A 16,604-nucleotide genomic window follows, 5' to 3' on the forward strand; every position below is an offset into this window, starting at 1 on the left:
CTCTTTCAAACAGAATCTGATGAAAGACTATTTCCAAAATGCATAAGAAAACCCTCCGAATCAATTTTTAAAAAGTCAAGCAACCCTTGAGCACATGGGTGGCTCAGTTCGTTAAGTGTCCAACACTTGATTTCAGCTCAGATCTTGATCTCAGGGTCCTGAGTTCAAGCCCCATTTTGGGCTCGATGCTGGGTGTAGAGCCTACTTAAAAAAAAAAAAAAAAAAAGCCAAGCAACCCAATTTAAGAAGGTGAGCAAAATATTTGAACGGTCACTTCACAAAAGAATTTATCTAAATGTGCAGTAAGAAAATGAAATCATCATTGGGAATACAAATTAAAACCAGAAGTACATTCTACTACACTCTTATCCAAATGACAAAAACAAATCTGTAAAGGATGAGGAGCAACTAAATTTCTCAAGCAACATGCATTAATAAAACCATTTTGAAAATCTCCTTAACAGTTTCTAATAAAGTTGAATATAATATATACCCTATCACGAAATGATTGCATTCTTAAATATATACCCAACATTAATTAATATATATTTGAATCAAAAGACATGTATAAGAATGTTTTCAGCAATGTTATTTACAACTAAAAACTAGAAACAACCAATATGTCCGTCCACAAAATACATTATACAGTAATAAAGAAGTTGTTAAAATGTGCCACCACACTGATGAATTTCATGTGCATGGTATTGACACAAAAACATCCAGACCCCAAATATTATATACTTTTTTCTTCTGCTTTATTTAGGTAAAATTAACAAATAAAATTGTAATATATATACAGTATACAATGTGATGATTTGATATACATTGTGCAATGACTCCTACAGTTGAGTTATTAACACATCCATCACCTCATATATTTACCTTTTATATGAGAACATTTAAGTTCTACTTTTAGCAAATTTCAAGTATACAATACATTAACTATACTATTAACTATTATTAACTATAGTCACCATGCTATACATTAGATCCTCAGACTTTATCTTACAATTAGAAGTTTGCACCCTTTTACCAAACTCTTCCTATTTTCCCCACCCCTTACCCTGTGAAAACCACCATTATATTCTCCTTGTTTCTATGAGTTTGACTTGCTTTTTTTTTTTTTGATTCCATATATAAGTGATACTGTGTAGTATTTGCCTTTCCTGTCTGCATTACTTCACTTGGTATAATTTCCTCTAGGTTCATCCACATTCTTGCAAATGGCAGGATTTTCTTCTTTTTTTAAAGCTGGATAATATTCCATTATTCCATGATAATACTCCATATATATGTATATATATCATTGTTTCTTTATCCAATCATCTGTTGATGGAGACTTAGGTTGTTTCCATACCTTGGCTATTGTGAATAATGCACAGTGAACATAGGAGTATGTCTTTGAGATCCTGATTTTATTTCCTGGATATATAACTAGAAGTGGGATTGCTGGATTATATGGTAGTTCTATTTGTAATTTCTTGAGGAACTTCCATATCATTTTCCGTAGTGGCTGTAGCAGTTTGCATCCCCACTCACAGTGTGTACAAGGGTTTTCTTTTCTCTGCATTCTTACCAAAGCTTGTGATCTGTTCTCAGAGATAGGTGTGAAGTGATATCTTGTTGTGATTTTGATTTGCATTTCCCTGATGATTAGTGATGTTGAGCATCTTTTCATGTACCTGTTGGCTGCTTGTACATCTTTGGAAAATGTCGTTTTTGGAGTCATGTCTATTCAGGTCTTTTGTCCATTTATTTGTTTTTTGTTTGGGGGTTTTTGTTTTTGTTTTTGTTTTTTTTTAGAGCTAGAGAGAGAGAGAGAGAGAGAGAGCACCTGCACATATACACAAGCATGAGGGTGAGGAGGCAGAGGGAGAGAGAGAATCTCAAGCAGGTTCCATGCCCAGTGCGCAGCCCAAAATGGGACTCAATCGCATGACACTGAGATTGTGACCTGAGCTGAAATCAAGAGTCAGATGCTTAACTGATTGAGCCACCCAGGCGCCCTGTTTTGCCCATTTTTAATTGGATTATTTGGGGGTTTGCTACTATGTTGTATGAGTTTCTTATATATTTTAGATATTAATTCCATATCAGAGATATGGTTTGTGAATATTTTCTTCTATTACACAGGATGCCTTTCCATTTTGTTGATGGTTTCCTTTGCTGCATGGAAGCTTTTTTAGTTGGATGCAGTCCCACTCATTTATTTTTGCTTTTGCTGTCTTTGCTTTTGATGTCAGATCCAAAAATATCACTGCTAAAATCAATGTAAAAGAGCTTACACCTATTTTTTTTCTAGAAACTTTATGGTTTCAGGTCTTACATTCAAGTCTTTAATTCATTTTGAGTTAATTTTTGTGTATGGTATAAAATGGGGTCAGGGCTCCTGGATGGCTCAGTCAGTTAAGCAACGGACTCTTGATTTCGGCTCAAGTCATGATCTCATGACCGTGAGATCGAGCTCTAAGTCCAGCTCTGTGCTGGGGGTGGAGCCTGCTTAAGATTCTCTCTCTTCCTCTCCCTCTGTCCCACCCCAACCCCCCCTTAAAAAAAAAAGAGGTCTAGTTCTATTCTTTTGCACATGGCTGTCCAGTTTTCCCATCACTATTTAGAGCCTATCCTTTTGCCATTATATATTCTTGGCATCTCTGTCAAAAATTAATTGACCACATATGTATAAATTTATTTCTGAGTTTTCTGTTCTATTCCATTGATCTATGGGTCTTTTTTTATGCCAGTACCATACTTTTTGATTACCATAGCTTTTTAATATAGTTTGAATTCAGGAAATATGATGTCTCCAACTTTGTTCTTTCTCAGGATAACTTTGACTATTCAGGGTCTTTTGTGGTTCCATACAAATTTTAGGATTGTTTATTCTATTTCTGTGAGAAATGCCATTGATATTTCTATTGGGATTGTACTGAAACTGTAGATTGCTTTGGGTAGTATAACATTTTAACAATATTAATTCTTCCAATCCATAAACACAGATTATCTGTTCATCTATTTGTGTCTTCTTCAATTTCTTTCATGATTTTATAGTTTTCAGTGTAGAGAGCTGTCACCTTCTTGGTTAAATTTATTGCTAGGTATTTTATTCATTTTGATGCAATTGTGAATGGGATGAATTAGATTGTTTTCATTTTTTAAATATTTTATTTATTTGTCAGAGAGAGAGAGTGTGTGCACGAGCAGGGAAGAGGGGCAGAAGGAGAGGGAGAAGCAGACTCCCCAATGAGCAGGGAGCCTGACATGGGGCTCCATCCCAGGACCCTGGGATCATGACCTGAGCCGAAGGCAGACGCTTAACCGACTGAGCCACCCAGGCATCCCTAGATTGTTTTCTTAATTTCTCTTTCCAGTACTTTGTTGTTAGGGTACAGAAATACAAATGATTTTTACATTTTAGTATACTGCAACTTTACTGAATTTATTAGTTCTCACAGTTCTTTGGTGGAGTCTTCAGGGTTTTATATATATATACATATACATATAATATATATGTAATATTATGTAATTTGCAAACAGAGACTATATAGTTCTACACTTCTGGTTTGGATGTATTTCTTTATTTTTCCTAATTGCTCTGGTTAGGACTCTAAGTACTATGTTGAATAAACGTGGCAAGAATGGACATCCTTGTCTTGTTCCTGATCTTAGAGGAAAAGCTTTCAGCTTTTCACCACAGAGTATGTTAGCTCTGGGCTCTTCCTATATGGCCTTTATTATATTGAAGTACATTCCTTCCATACCTCATTTGTTTAGATTTTTTATCACAAAGGGATGTTGAATTTTGTCAAATGCATTTGCTGTATCTATTGAGATGATCATTTGATTTTTATTCTTCATTTCATTTATGTGCTACATCGCATTGATTAATTTGTGTATGTTGAAATATCCTTGTATCCCAATCAATCCTACTTTATCATGAAGTACAATCCTCTTTGGGTATTGTTGAGTTTGGTTTGCTAATATTTTATTGAGGAAGTTTGCATCTGTGTTCATCAGGAATGTTAGCTTATAATTTTCTTTTCCTGTAGAGCTTTTGTTTGGCTTTTTGTATTAGGGTAATTCTTGCCTTGAAAAATTACTTTGAAGAACTCTTTCCCCTTCATTCTCTTCAATTTTGTGAGGAATTAGTGAATAATTGGTATTAGGTCTCCTTTAAATGTTCTGAGAATTCACCAGTGAAGACATCTGGCCCTAGACCTTTGTTGTTGGGAGGTTTTTGATTAACCGATTCAGTCAGCAGAGGGAGACAGCAGGGTACATGCCCACCTGAGCAAGTACTCAGGTGCCTGCCCATTTAACAACTGCTTCTTTGTTCTCTGTAGTTCTGCGGGACTCCTGAATGCAAGCCCTGCCAGCTATCAGTGATGGGTGATTTGGGACTCTTCTCTCAGGGGGCAGTTGTAAAAGTTGAAGTGCCAGATTGTGGACAAGCTCCTTCTTGGGTGAAGCTGGCGCCTTGATTTTATTGTTGGAGCAAGTGACAGGGAGAAGGTGGAGAAGTATCCACCAACTCTTTGGAGTTCTGGGGAAGTTCCCAGTTAGCACCTAGATGTGAGCTAATTAGAAGCCTGACCTTCAGACAGCAATTGGTAAATATGCGGTCAAATACCTTCCAAGGAAAAATGCAGATATGGGTATTTTTGCCAGCAATCTCTGTGCTGAGCTCAAGGAAACAGCCACCAGAAGTAGTCCAATGCTCATTTAAACAACAGAGTCTTTATTTGCTCTGTAGGACTCCTGAATGCAAGCCCACTGGCTTTCAGAGCTAGGTAATTTGGGTGCCCATCCCTCAGGGGGTAGCCTTAGAAGTTCAGGTACTGTATGTGGTGTCCAAACCCTTTACTCCTCAGGGAGAAGCTGAGAGTTGGGGTTCCCTATTGATTTTAAGGTGCTGTGCCACGGTAAGGGTCATAGCAAGAGTATATCTCAGCCTATTCTACCCATTTTGGTGTATTTTCTTAGATGTCCAATGCAGGAGTCAGGCAACTAATTTCCGGATTTCTCTCAGAGGGAATTAATATATGTGTAACTATCTATTCAGTATATCTTGGGAGGAGGAAAATTCAGGAGCCTCCTATTTTGCCATCTTGTTGACATCCCCAAATAGTATATGCTTTAAAATTCCATTTAAAAGCATTCAAGGACATGCAAAACTCATTTTTGGTGGGAGATTGAAATAGCTGCTACCGTTGGAGTTACTGACTGAGAGGGACCCCCAGGAAGCCTTCTATGACGCTGAAAACGTTCTATATCCTTGGTGGTTACAAGGCTATGTAGTATGCAAAACAAAAAATTATGTATGTAAAATTTATATGTAAAATTCATCAATTTGAACACTCAAAATTTGTTTTAAATATAATACATATATGTATATGCATATGCACATTATGCTTCAATCATAATATGCATGTGCATTTCAAGCAAATTTTTGGATGCTTTATATAGTACTTAGTAATGTATCAAAGAATTTTAGGTAACTAGTCATTATTTTCCTCTCTTCCAGTGTGTGATGCCATGAATATTCTGAAATAACCACTAATTATGATGATAAGACCCTGAATAAATTAAAATTTTTAATAGGCCTACTTTTTAATGCTTTACTATTTCTGCGCAAAGTAAGGAAAATATATTTTTTAAATAATAACAGAAAGCAAACAAGGAATTGTGGCATAAACAAACAGCAGTCAAGACTTCAAAAGGGCAACTGGTCACATTGGCCTAGGATATGTGGACAAGTACTTGGATGTAGATGTAAAATTCCTACAATAAGCTAGGATCATTAAAAAGCCTAATAGAGCCCCAGGTTGGTATCACTCTAGCTCACAAAGTAGAAGTACAAATTATCTTAGAAAAAACATTCCAAATTTAGGCCCTCAGATCTGCCACCAATTGAAATAACTCAAATATGAGCTCACAATTAAAAATTATCAAATAGACAAGGAAAGGAATAAGAGATGCAGAACAAAAAACAAAGTAGATCCTCTCCAAAAACTTCTGATATTAAACTTATATACAGGTTTTACTTTGCCTACTCTGAAATGTGTAGAGAAAGAAATAAAATCAGGAAAATGAGAGATCAAGAAGTAAATATAAAAATGACTTGGCTTAATTTGAAAAAGAACCAGATTGCACTTTAGAAATGAAAAGTATAATCATTGAAATTAAAAAAAAAATCAGTAGATTTGCTGAAAAACAAGTTAAACACGGCAAAAAGAGAATTAGTGATCTAAAGATAGATCTGAAGAAATTACATGAAGCACAGAGAGATTAAAAATTACCAAAGAGTAGTTAAGAAACACAGAGGAAGATGGGGCGCCTGGGTGGCTCAGTCAGTTGAGTGTCTGCCTTCCGCTCAGGTCATGATCTAAGGGTCCTGGGATCGAGCCAGGCATCGGGCTCCCTGCTCAGAGGGAAGCCTGCTTCTCCCTCTCCCACTCCCCCTGCTTGTGTCCCCTCTCTCACTATGTCTGTCTCTGTCAAATAAATAAATAAAATCTTAAAAAGGGGGGGGAAGAAACATAGAGGAAGACAGAGATTTAAAAAAGAGTATGTACAGGGGCACCTGGCTGCCTCATTGGGAAGAGCATGCAACTGTTGATCTCCAGGTTGTGAGTTTGAGCCTCACGATGGGAGTAGAGATTACTTAGTTAATAAGAGTTTTTTTAAAAAGTGTATATACACATATATACTTAGAAGAGAGAGATCCTAAGATTTAAAAAACTAGTGACTTGCTTTTAAACATGAAAGTTCTTCCTTCTCATCAGTGCTCAGAGCTTAGTCAATAAAAAGTCAATTGTCTTACTCTACCCTCAAAATATTAGACATAAGTGATGGATTGAGTCTAACATTGCCAATATCCTTGTAAAACAAGTCTGCACTTCCACATATGCTTTTCGGTAGCCTTAGCCTCCAGATCTTGAGAACCCACCTCCACCTGCACATTTAATATTGTTCATGCCATATTGTCTTTTGAAATGTGTGAGTCAGCCCAAACTAGCTGAAAAGGGTTTAACATTTCCTGTCCCTGAATGATGAGACTGTAAAGTTCTTTGGCCTTTACCCTCACCACAATGCTGTTACTACACTTTTTTGTTAGTGGTCATTTCACAAATTTACAAATTTAGCTGCTTTTCCATAGCTTTATCACACATCATAGATGTTACTTTCTGGAGTGGCCTCAAGTACAGATTGGAGAGTTTCCTCTCCCATTTTCTGGATGCGTCATATTGTTAATTTATTAACACTGAACTCACTGCCACCAGCCCTGTAACTCATGCCTGAATGAAGCTTATCTACCACATGTATTTTCTCTGTAAGGCACATCACAGCCTTCCCTCACTTAAAAACACTAGATAATGCTTCAGCACTGTGCTCGGGGAACATTTCAAACAGCAAAATCACCAACAAAAAGCACAAAAATGTGAAACACGTGGCACAAAACAGACTGCCAAAAGGATACTTATTTATAGTATGAAAGCAGCAACAAGAAGATGGAGCATAGCCCCGTTTGACCGCCACTGAGACCGTGCTCATGAAGCCACTCAAATTGTTCCTTTCTTTGTGCATTTCCATAAATGACCACGAAAAGTGCCACGAGTATTGATTCGGGGCAACAAACGTGTTTAGCAAGTAAGTGAATTTGCAAATATGAAATCTGCAAATAGCGAAGATACACTGGATCTTTTGCAGTTTGTATTCATTTTCTGTTGAGGTGGCAAAAAATGTACCTCAAGCTTAACAACTTAAAACTACGTGCCTTTATTATCTCACATCTCCATCGGTCAGAAATCCAGGCACAGCATATCTCAACTGGGCCCCCTGCTCAGAACTTAACAAGACTGAAATAAAGGCGTTACCTAGACAGGGCCCTTACCTTGAAGCTCTGGGGACAATTCTGCTTGCAAGCTCATTTAGGTTGTTGACAGAATTCATTTCCTTCCCATGCTTTCCACGTGGTCACCCCCATCTTCAAGCCATCAACTGTACTCCCATCCCTCTCAGCCCTAATAAGCCCTCTAACTTACCTTTCTGCTAGCCAGAGAAAGATCTCTGCTTTTTAGGGCTCAAAGGATCAGATTAGATTAGGCCCACCTGGAGAATCCAGCCTAATTCCAGCCTATTTCAAGGTTAGATGATTAATAACATTAATTAAATCTGCAAACCCCTTTTATCATGGGACGTAATGTATTCAGAGTAACATCACCAGGACCAAAGTGCTCCCTACCATATAGTTTCCAAAATAGAGAACTAAAAGACTAGACAGAAATAGCCTGTAGGTTTGAAAGTTTGTAAGACTTAAAATTCTAGGTGTTACAGAGTTTTGGGTGGAATGTTAAGCTAGTAGTTAACTTTAAACTTTACTAAGTTTAATATTAAATATATAGATTACCATGTCAAATATAAGTGATAAAAACAGTTAAAAAAAAGCATAAGAAAACATAAAAAAATCAATTCTAACCTTCAAAAAAGTAAAGAAGAACAAAAGCATCAGGCATTTATAAAGTACAAAATAAGATTTTAGAGAGAAGTCACAATCATGGACTCACCAATTAAAAGAAATGGTCTGGATTAATAAGAAGAACAATACAGCTATATATTATTTTCAAGAGTTAAACCTAATAGCTAAGGATACAGAAAATTTGAAAGGACAGAAAAAGAAATTTCAGGCTGAACTAAAAATCTCTTTGGGGATAAATTTAAAAGCCTTCATTTACCAGGACTATGCAACTATTATAAATGTGTATACACTAACAACATAACTTCATATTTTACAAAGAAAAAAAAAGTGTCAGGGAGAAAGCAACAAATCTAACAATACAATATAAGAATTCAAGACAAAGTTTTCAGCTACTGATAGTAAAAACAAATAAAAAGTAACAAATACATGGCTTGAGTAACAAATATATATAACAAATATATCTGCTACACAGATCCCTGCCCCACATAATTATTTTTTAATTTATTTGACAGAGAGAGAGAGACAGCAACGGAAGGAACACAGGCAGGGGGAGTGGGAGAGGGAGAGGCGGGCTTCCCACAGAGCAGGGAGCCCGATGCGGGGCTCGATCCCAGGACCCCGGGACCATGACCTGAGCCAAAGGCAGACACTTAACGACTGAGCCACCCAGGCTCCCCCCTACCCCAAATAATTTTAAAGCTAAACATTGTTCTCAAGGGAGTATTTATAAAAATTGACCATGTACAGGATCATGAAGCAAGGTGAAACAGATATCAAAGAATCAATAAAATATATTTGTGCAGTTAAGAGAATGAGTAAACAAAAAATAATTACTTAAAAATGTCATTAACCTGAAAATTTAAAAACATGCCTTTATTATTTTTGTTCGCTTCAAGTTTTTATTTAAATTCTAGTTAGTTAACATATCGTGTAATATTGGTTTCAGGAGTAGAATTTATTGTTGATCACTTATATATAACACCCAGTGCTCATGACAATAAGTGCTCTCCTTAACACCCATCACCCATTTAACCCATCACCCCAGCCACCTCCCTCCATCAACACTGTTTGTCCTCTATAGTTAGTCAACAAAAAGAATGAAATCTTGCCGTTAGCAACTACGTGGATGGAGTTAAAAACATGCCTTTAAATAAAAAATTGAAGACATCAAAATAGAAATGAAAATGAATTTTAATTTCAGATATTCTCAGAAATGTTTGCAAATCTCAGAAAATTAGAGTGGTGATGTCATTTTTATAAAGCTCAAAACCAAAACAAAACAACATATTGTGTAGAAAGCACAGAACTGTAAAAACTGAAGGAAAGGTAACAAAAATATATAAAATAGCAGTTTCCTCTGTGGAGGTGGCAAGGTCAGCGAGAAACTCAAATGGCATACCACAGATGTACTATTGGTAGCTTTACAATTGGTGGTAACCCCAAGAAAGTGTTATTATGTTTCTTTCACAACTTAAATGTTCATCATAAATATCTCTGTGGATATATTAAATAATACATAAAGTTAAAATGACCAGAAATATAAGAACAGATGTTATTTTCTGACAGAAATAATGAAGCTGACTAGAAACCCGCCATGTATCCATTTAGCAGAATTTTAAAAGCTGTAACAACATGAGCCACAGAAACAAATGATAATGTAAAATGGTCTAAACAGTGTTGTGTTGTGAAGGGCTTTGGAGAGCAGTCTTTTCCTTCTCCTCCTCCAGAAACACACTCCAGTCTTCTTCCTTGGCCTGTGTAAACAAGCCACGGGAATTTTTCCATCCCACAATTATGCTGCTCAAAAGAAACATGGACAGTTTTATATCTCATACTTATTCTTGTTTACCGGAGTTCCTATCTAATATATTCCCACGGTGTGGTGGGCTTTGTCAGGTGATTCCTGATTTTTTTCCCCCTATCCCTTGAAAGCTTTGTGCGTGCACAATACCTCAGAGCAGCTGTTACCAACATGAGACCCCCCCCTCTGTCACCTTCACACTAAGCTCTCCATTTTTTGTTTTGTTTTTATCTGTTTTCTGGAATGATGCAGAAGTATCGTTTCCTTTTCACTTGAGGCACTAATGAAAGTGTTTTGTTGCTTCCATCAAAGCAGATGACCTTCTGTTTACCAGGCTTCATTATACACCTTGGGTCTTGTTATCAGCAGTGGTGACGGGTGGGCCTACATGCATGACTCTCCAGTGATGACAACCATGAAAACACCGAGGCAGTGCCCAACAGAGATCAAAGCTACCCCAAATGCTACTTAGAGATCCCCCTTATGATAAGGCACTCTGGGTTTTGTCAAAGCATTTGATTAAAATGGTTTCTGCTTTTCCTTACTCTCTTAACATGAAAAGAAGGGAAAACTCATTTGAGTGAAATATAGACATGCAAACGTATGCACAGACTCGGTGCCAAATATGATTTCACAATTCATACTCGCACATAAAGTTTTCTAAAATACACATTATTATCATCATTTTATTTACCATGAATTTAGTGGCTTAACATCCATTCTCTCGCAGCTTCTGTCAGGAGTCCAGGCATGGCTGGCTTAACTAGGTCCTCACAGCTCACAGCTGTATTTCCTCACAGCTCTATTCAAGAGGGCCTCAGCTTCTCACTGGCTCTTAGCCGGAGGCCACCTTCAGGTCCTAGAAGCCACTCAGAGCTCCCTGCCATGCGGCCGGCCTTCATAGACACTTACGACAAGGTTGTGTGCTTTATCTACAGGAGAGTCACAGCAGGTGGAGATGGAAATTTTATATAACGTAAAATCATCACAGGAGTGACATCCCATTATCTTTGTCATATCACCATATTCTAATGGTAAGAAGCAAGTCACAGGCTCCACCTGAACTCAAGGTGATAAAATTGTACAAAGGCTTGGATACTTCAGAGGCAGGGGTTACCAGGAGGCACCCTAGGATCTGTCTGCCACTCCACAGATACTTAGTAAAATACTACCAATTACAAAGGAGTTACATTGTGTGTTTTGAAAATATTTTGTAAAAAACGATTGTCTATTCATAGTCATCTAAGTGTAAATCAGAAAGTTACTATTATATTGAAGGCACAATATATGGAATAGTTCTGCTTCCTTATTTTCCTTATATGCTTCTTTATTTATTGCTTATTTTCCCTTTTATCTTCTTCAGAAGAATGTGACCACAGTTTTTGTTATTTTCTTTGCCCCCCAAGGAGATTAATTTAGCAAATGCTTTTTTATGTGTCTCATTAAAAACACAGTTTTTATAAACTCATATAATTGAAGGTATAAATCAAATTTTAACTATCCCACTTTTAAAATGTAAAAGTAGAGCATTTTCAACAAATAAAATCTAATAAACAGAGAACAGAAGAGGCGCATCTGCCTTCTTCTATTTTTTCCCACATCCCTAAAAGTTTTTCCATTGTATGTGTTATAATATCTTATTTGCAAAAGATAACCTCAAGTATTCACTCAGAGGTGAATCTGCCCACACATATGAAGAATGAATGGTACTTTAAAATTTTTCTTGTCCTTCTTACAAGTTCCAGATCTGCATAACGGTTCTTTCCTAAATGTGATTCCTACTGCAGAAATAAAGACCATCAGATAACACACTGGAATATGCCTGACTTTTTTATATCAAGTCTCCATGGGAGTAGTGCCGCCTCACACAAAGAGGCAGACAAAAATGACATACTTCTGCACTGTGTCCATTTCGTTGTTAGAAATTACTCCCACCTGACAAAGCAATGCTTTGTAATCAGATAAAAACTGAAGGTGTCACATACCTATGGTTTTCACATATATGCATATTCAGTAAAATAGCAGTTATGGCTTATATATTGACTCCAGTGGTTTTACAGACTAAGCAGCTTTTTAAATTAGCCTTTCCAAGATGTAGAGCTGATCTATTTAAGCAGCCAAACCTATGCCATCATTGTGAGATGATTTCTCTTTCTTGTTTACTCAGTTAAAACATGTGTCCTTACTCTGTTCAAATCCTACGAAAGAAGGCTGAGAATTGATATTAGGATATTAACATAGGAATATGGGTAACTTTTTTCTGGTTGTCGCTAGTTTTGAATATACAAAATGGGAATGACAATAATGCTTCCTTTGTGGGGTAATTGTGAGGATTAAATAAGTCATTACATAGAAAGCAGTTGCAACAGTGCTCCTTGTATAGTAAGCACTCAGTAGTAGCTAATATTATTGTAAATCATGAATTCGAGAGCTCAAATATTTTAATCACAAAATTCCAATTACAGAATTGTGAGAACAGAAATGAAAATAGGAAGGAAAATTAAGATGATTTGTGTAAGAGCAACTATAAACAGATTAAATTCTATCCATCACTTCTAGATTTTAATTTACTCATGTGGATGGGAAGAGGTGAAGAAAAATCCCTAGACCATTACAAGGAAGAGAATATGTCCCAGGCTGTGATCACAAATTGTTGAAACAGGATTCTAGTCAATATACTTGTAAATCGAAAGTGAGTATCTTTCAATGCCTTGTGCTTTATCAGGTGAAAACTCAAACCTATCATAGATACACGTGGCTCCATCTTTCTGATGATTGTTAAAGGTGACAAGTGAAATGACTTCTGGCACTTTCACTCAGATCCCCAGAGAGCGAGAGTCAAATTCAAGATACAAGCAGTAAAAGAATGTTGTATGAACGTGATACAGGGCTTGATGAATTGAAACACAGTCCAGTGGGACTAGGAGAAGAGAATAAAGCAAGTTCAAGACCTATTAAACTGTCCACAGGGCTCAGAAATTATATTATTCTAGTGGCAAAAGTGATAGAGCACTGGAGTATTGGCTCTTTATATCAAAAGTTCAGTTAATTTTTTTGATGTTGGGCAACTTAGGGTCTCCAATCTTGCAGCAGCTGTGGCAATTGCTAGCTGCACAATAGTCAGCAACGTTAAACAAACTGGGAGTGAAATTTTTTATTTGCCCACCATTTGTGTGTGTGTGTGTGTGTGTGCATGTTTGTGCAAATTTTACTTCCTAAGGCCCAGATTCCAAATTAAGAGTTTTCTGAGAAATTAAAAGACAAATGTTTTTTTGTTTGAAGGAGAGCGCATTTCCTATGTAGATTTTTATTACTATTATTATTTAAGCAGCACAAATCAAACTGAGAAGAACACTCACAAGTCTTTTATTGTGGGAATTATTGTAATTTTATGTATATGTGTATATTTCTAAGCTTATTTGGTACTTTAGTGTCTTCTCTCTTCACCATTAAAGGGTTTGTTTTTTTTTTTCCTTTTTGGAGGGGAGGGAGAAATTCAAATTGTGCACAGACTGCATCGAGATTTAGTAGAATCTGCCACAGTTATAAAGCTGACTTTTGAGAAAATTCCATAAACAATTTCTGCAGATAAGCATCCATTCTCTCACTTGGAGGTCAACAACAAAGCTTTCTTGGTGCACATAATTGCTTATTCTTATGTTATTTCAGAGGAGAAACTGTTGTTCCAGTTTGGTATTAGACCCTGCAGTCCAACCGCCTTTATTTTATACAGGTCTGCCTCTATAGCTATTCTAAAAGTATTTAGGGAGCAGTGGAGAGGAGTAAACTATACAACTAAAGAGGCATTTACCACAGGTGAACATTTAATTAGTCCCTTGTTCAACAGGATTAACCCCCACTATGGATCTGCTGTAAAAAATTTCCCTGTAATAAAAACTGCATTTGATACTGTTCATTTTTGTTTCAGGGAAGTGCTTCAGAATATACACAACATACCTTGGGGATCAGAGGAAAATGGTCTACTGTGCAATAAATTATTCCTGGTACATTGCCATTTCTTTTATCAATATAGTTTCTGTGTTCTCAATTTATATGCTAACCTTATGCAATAAACTACCTAAGATAAGTTTTCCTGTGTGTAGGCACTAAGAAAGTGATAACATTTAAAAGAAAAGATAATTTTTGACAGGACAAGTTTAAACAATTAAAAAACACCATAATAGGGGTGCCTGGGTGGGTCAGTCGTTAAGCGTCTGCCTTTGGCTAGGTCATGATCCCAGAGTCCTGGGATCGAACCCCGCGTCGAGCCCCACGACGGGCTCCCTGCTCAGCGGGAAGCCTGCTTCTCCCTCTCCCACTCCCCCTGATTGTGTTCCCTCTCTCGCTGTGTCTCTCTCAGTCAAATAAATAAAATCTTTTAAAAAATAAATAAATAAAATAAAAAACACCATAATAAAACATATTATGATCAAATGCTTTGTATATACACTCTTTGACTTCATTTTTCACACATATATTTTGTTAGTTGACAATAACAACACCACTTGTAAGATATTCAGACTTAATTAATTATAATCACCTACACATTTGGCAATATAGATGTTGGAATATTAAGAGAAAGACTTCTGAAATTTGGCATCTTCTTGGTTGTTCTATTAGTCTGAGCCCTCTGAGAAGCTGATCCCAAGATGATATTAAATGTGCAAATATTTGGGGCACCTGGGTGGTTCAGTCGGTTAAGTATCCAAGTCTTCATCTCAGCTCGTCTTGATCTCAGGGTAGTGAGTTCTGCGTTCAAGTCCCACATTGGGCTCCATGCTAGGCATGGAGGCTACTTAAAAAAAAAAAAAAAAGTGCAAATATTTGCAAATATTTTATCAAGTAAAATGCCTGTGTGAGAAAAAATAGGGACAAAACAAAGAATAGGAAAGCCGTCAGACCACCATGCAAGTCTGACTGTGTTTGAAGGGGACTATTGAGCACTAGACTATTGTGCATTCTGAGATCAGGATGGCAACGTCATGGCGGAGTCCCCATTCCAAGGTCCGCAGCCAGTTGTAAGATCTCAGGTAAATTGCAGCTTTCTGTGTTCAGTGCTTTCATTTACAGAATAAGCAAATTACCTGTTACCCGCTAAATGTAATGATATCTACATAGTTTCTACCTTCCATAAAATCCTGTTCTGTTATTACAATGACCTTAGAAAAAAATGTAAAAGATCCAATTAGTAAAAATCAAAGAAAATTTTGCAAACTCACAAGACCATTAGTGTGGCCTGATATCAAAATCATTAAGTTATTCTTCTAACCATACAGGTTGCTCTAATCTTTTCAGCTCTCAGTCTATAGCTCTAAATCTGTGTGCATTTGTGGGGGGGTGCAAAGAGAATATTCAATAGAGAAAAATGAACTATTTGTTTGATTTAAATTATATAATTCAATAACAATGATTATTGTTTAACACCTAGTTAAAAATCATAATAAACATTCACATTCCAATTGAAAAGCTAGTGAAACTTTGGGGATATTGGATGATTATAATATTTCTAAATTTTCCTAAAAATGCTTTTATAATTCTTAGCAGGCAAATAATTCTATGCTACTTTAATATTAAGCTAACTACTATTAGCTTTTCCTAATATTATCAGGGTTTTTTTGTTATTGTTCTCATTGTTCATTCATACTCATTTATATAGTTTAGTCTTCCAATTGTATGATTCAATGACCATCTTATATATGGGCTATGAGCTTTTTCTTGCTCTAGTTACTTATATTGTGTTGATAGTATTTAAAACTTCAGTTCAGAAACCATCTTGAAGTGTGTGTATATATATCATATATAATATACTTATTTTTAAAAAATATCCTGTAGGGAAGTATTACAAAATAACTTTTATTTTTTAGTTTTTTACATTGTTCCTTATTTAAGGCACTCATTCATATAGAAAAGTGGCCAGTTTTCAAAATTAAATTTTAAAAAACTTGTCTTTATATGAAGTAAGGGTGCATGATGCTGAAGATGAGGTAGTTAAAAAAGAAGGCAGACATCTTCCTTATGGTGGATAGGTACAACATACATATTTTATAAGAAGTACCAAGATTTTGGGCGCCTGGGTGGCTCAGTCGTTAAGCGTCTGCCTTTGGCTCAGGTCATGATCCCAGAGCCCTGGGATCGAGCCCCGCATTGGGCTCCCTGCTCCGCGGGAAACCTTCTTCTCCATCTCCCACTCCCCCTGCTTGTGTTTCCTCTCTCGCTGTGTCTCTCTCTGTAAAATAAAAAAATAAAATCTTTAAAAAAAAAAGTACCAAGATTTTAATACCCATCACCCAGCTACCCCATCCTCCCACCCCTCTCTCCTCTGAAACC

Source organism: Callorhinus ursinus, unplaced genomic scaffold (genome assembly GCF_003265705.2).
Source record: "Callorhinus ursinus isolate GAN/ISIS: 27379988/994484 unplaced genomic scaffold, GSC_fseal_2.0 scaffold4, whole genome shotgun sequence".
NCBI classification, from domain to species: Eukaryota; Metazoa; Chordata; class Mammalia; order Carnivora; family Otariidae; genus Callorhinus; species Callorhinus ursinus.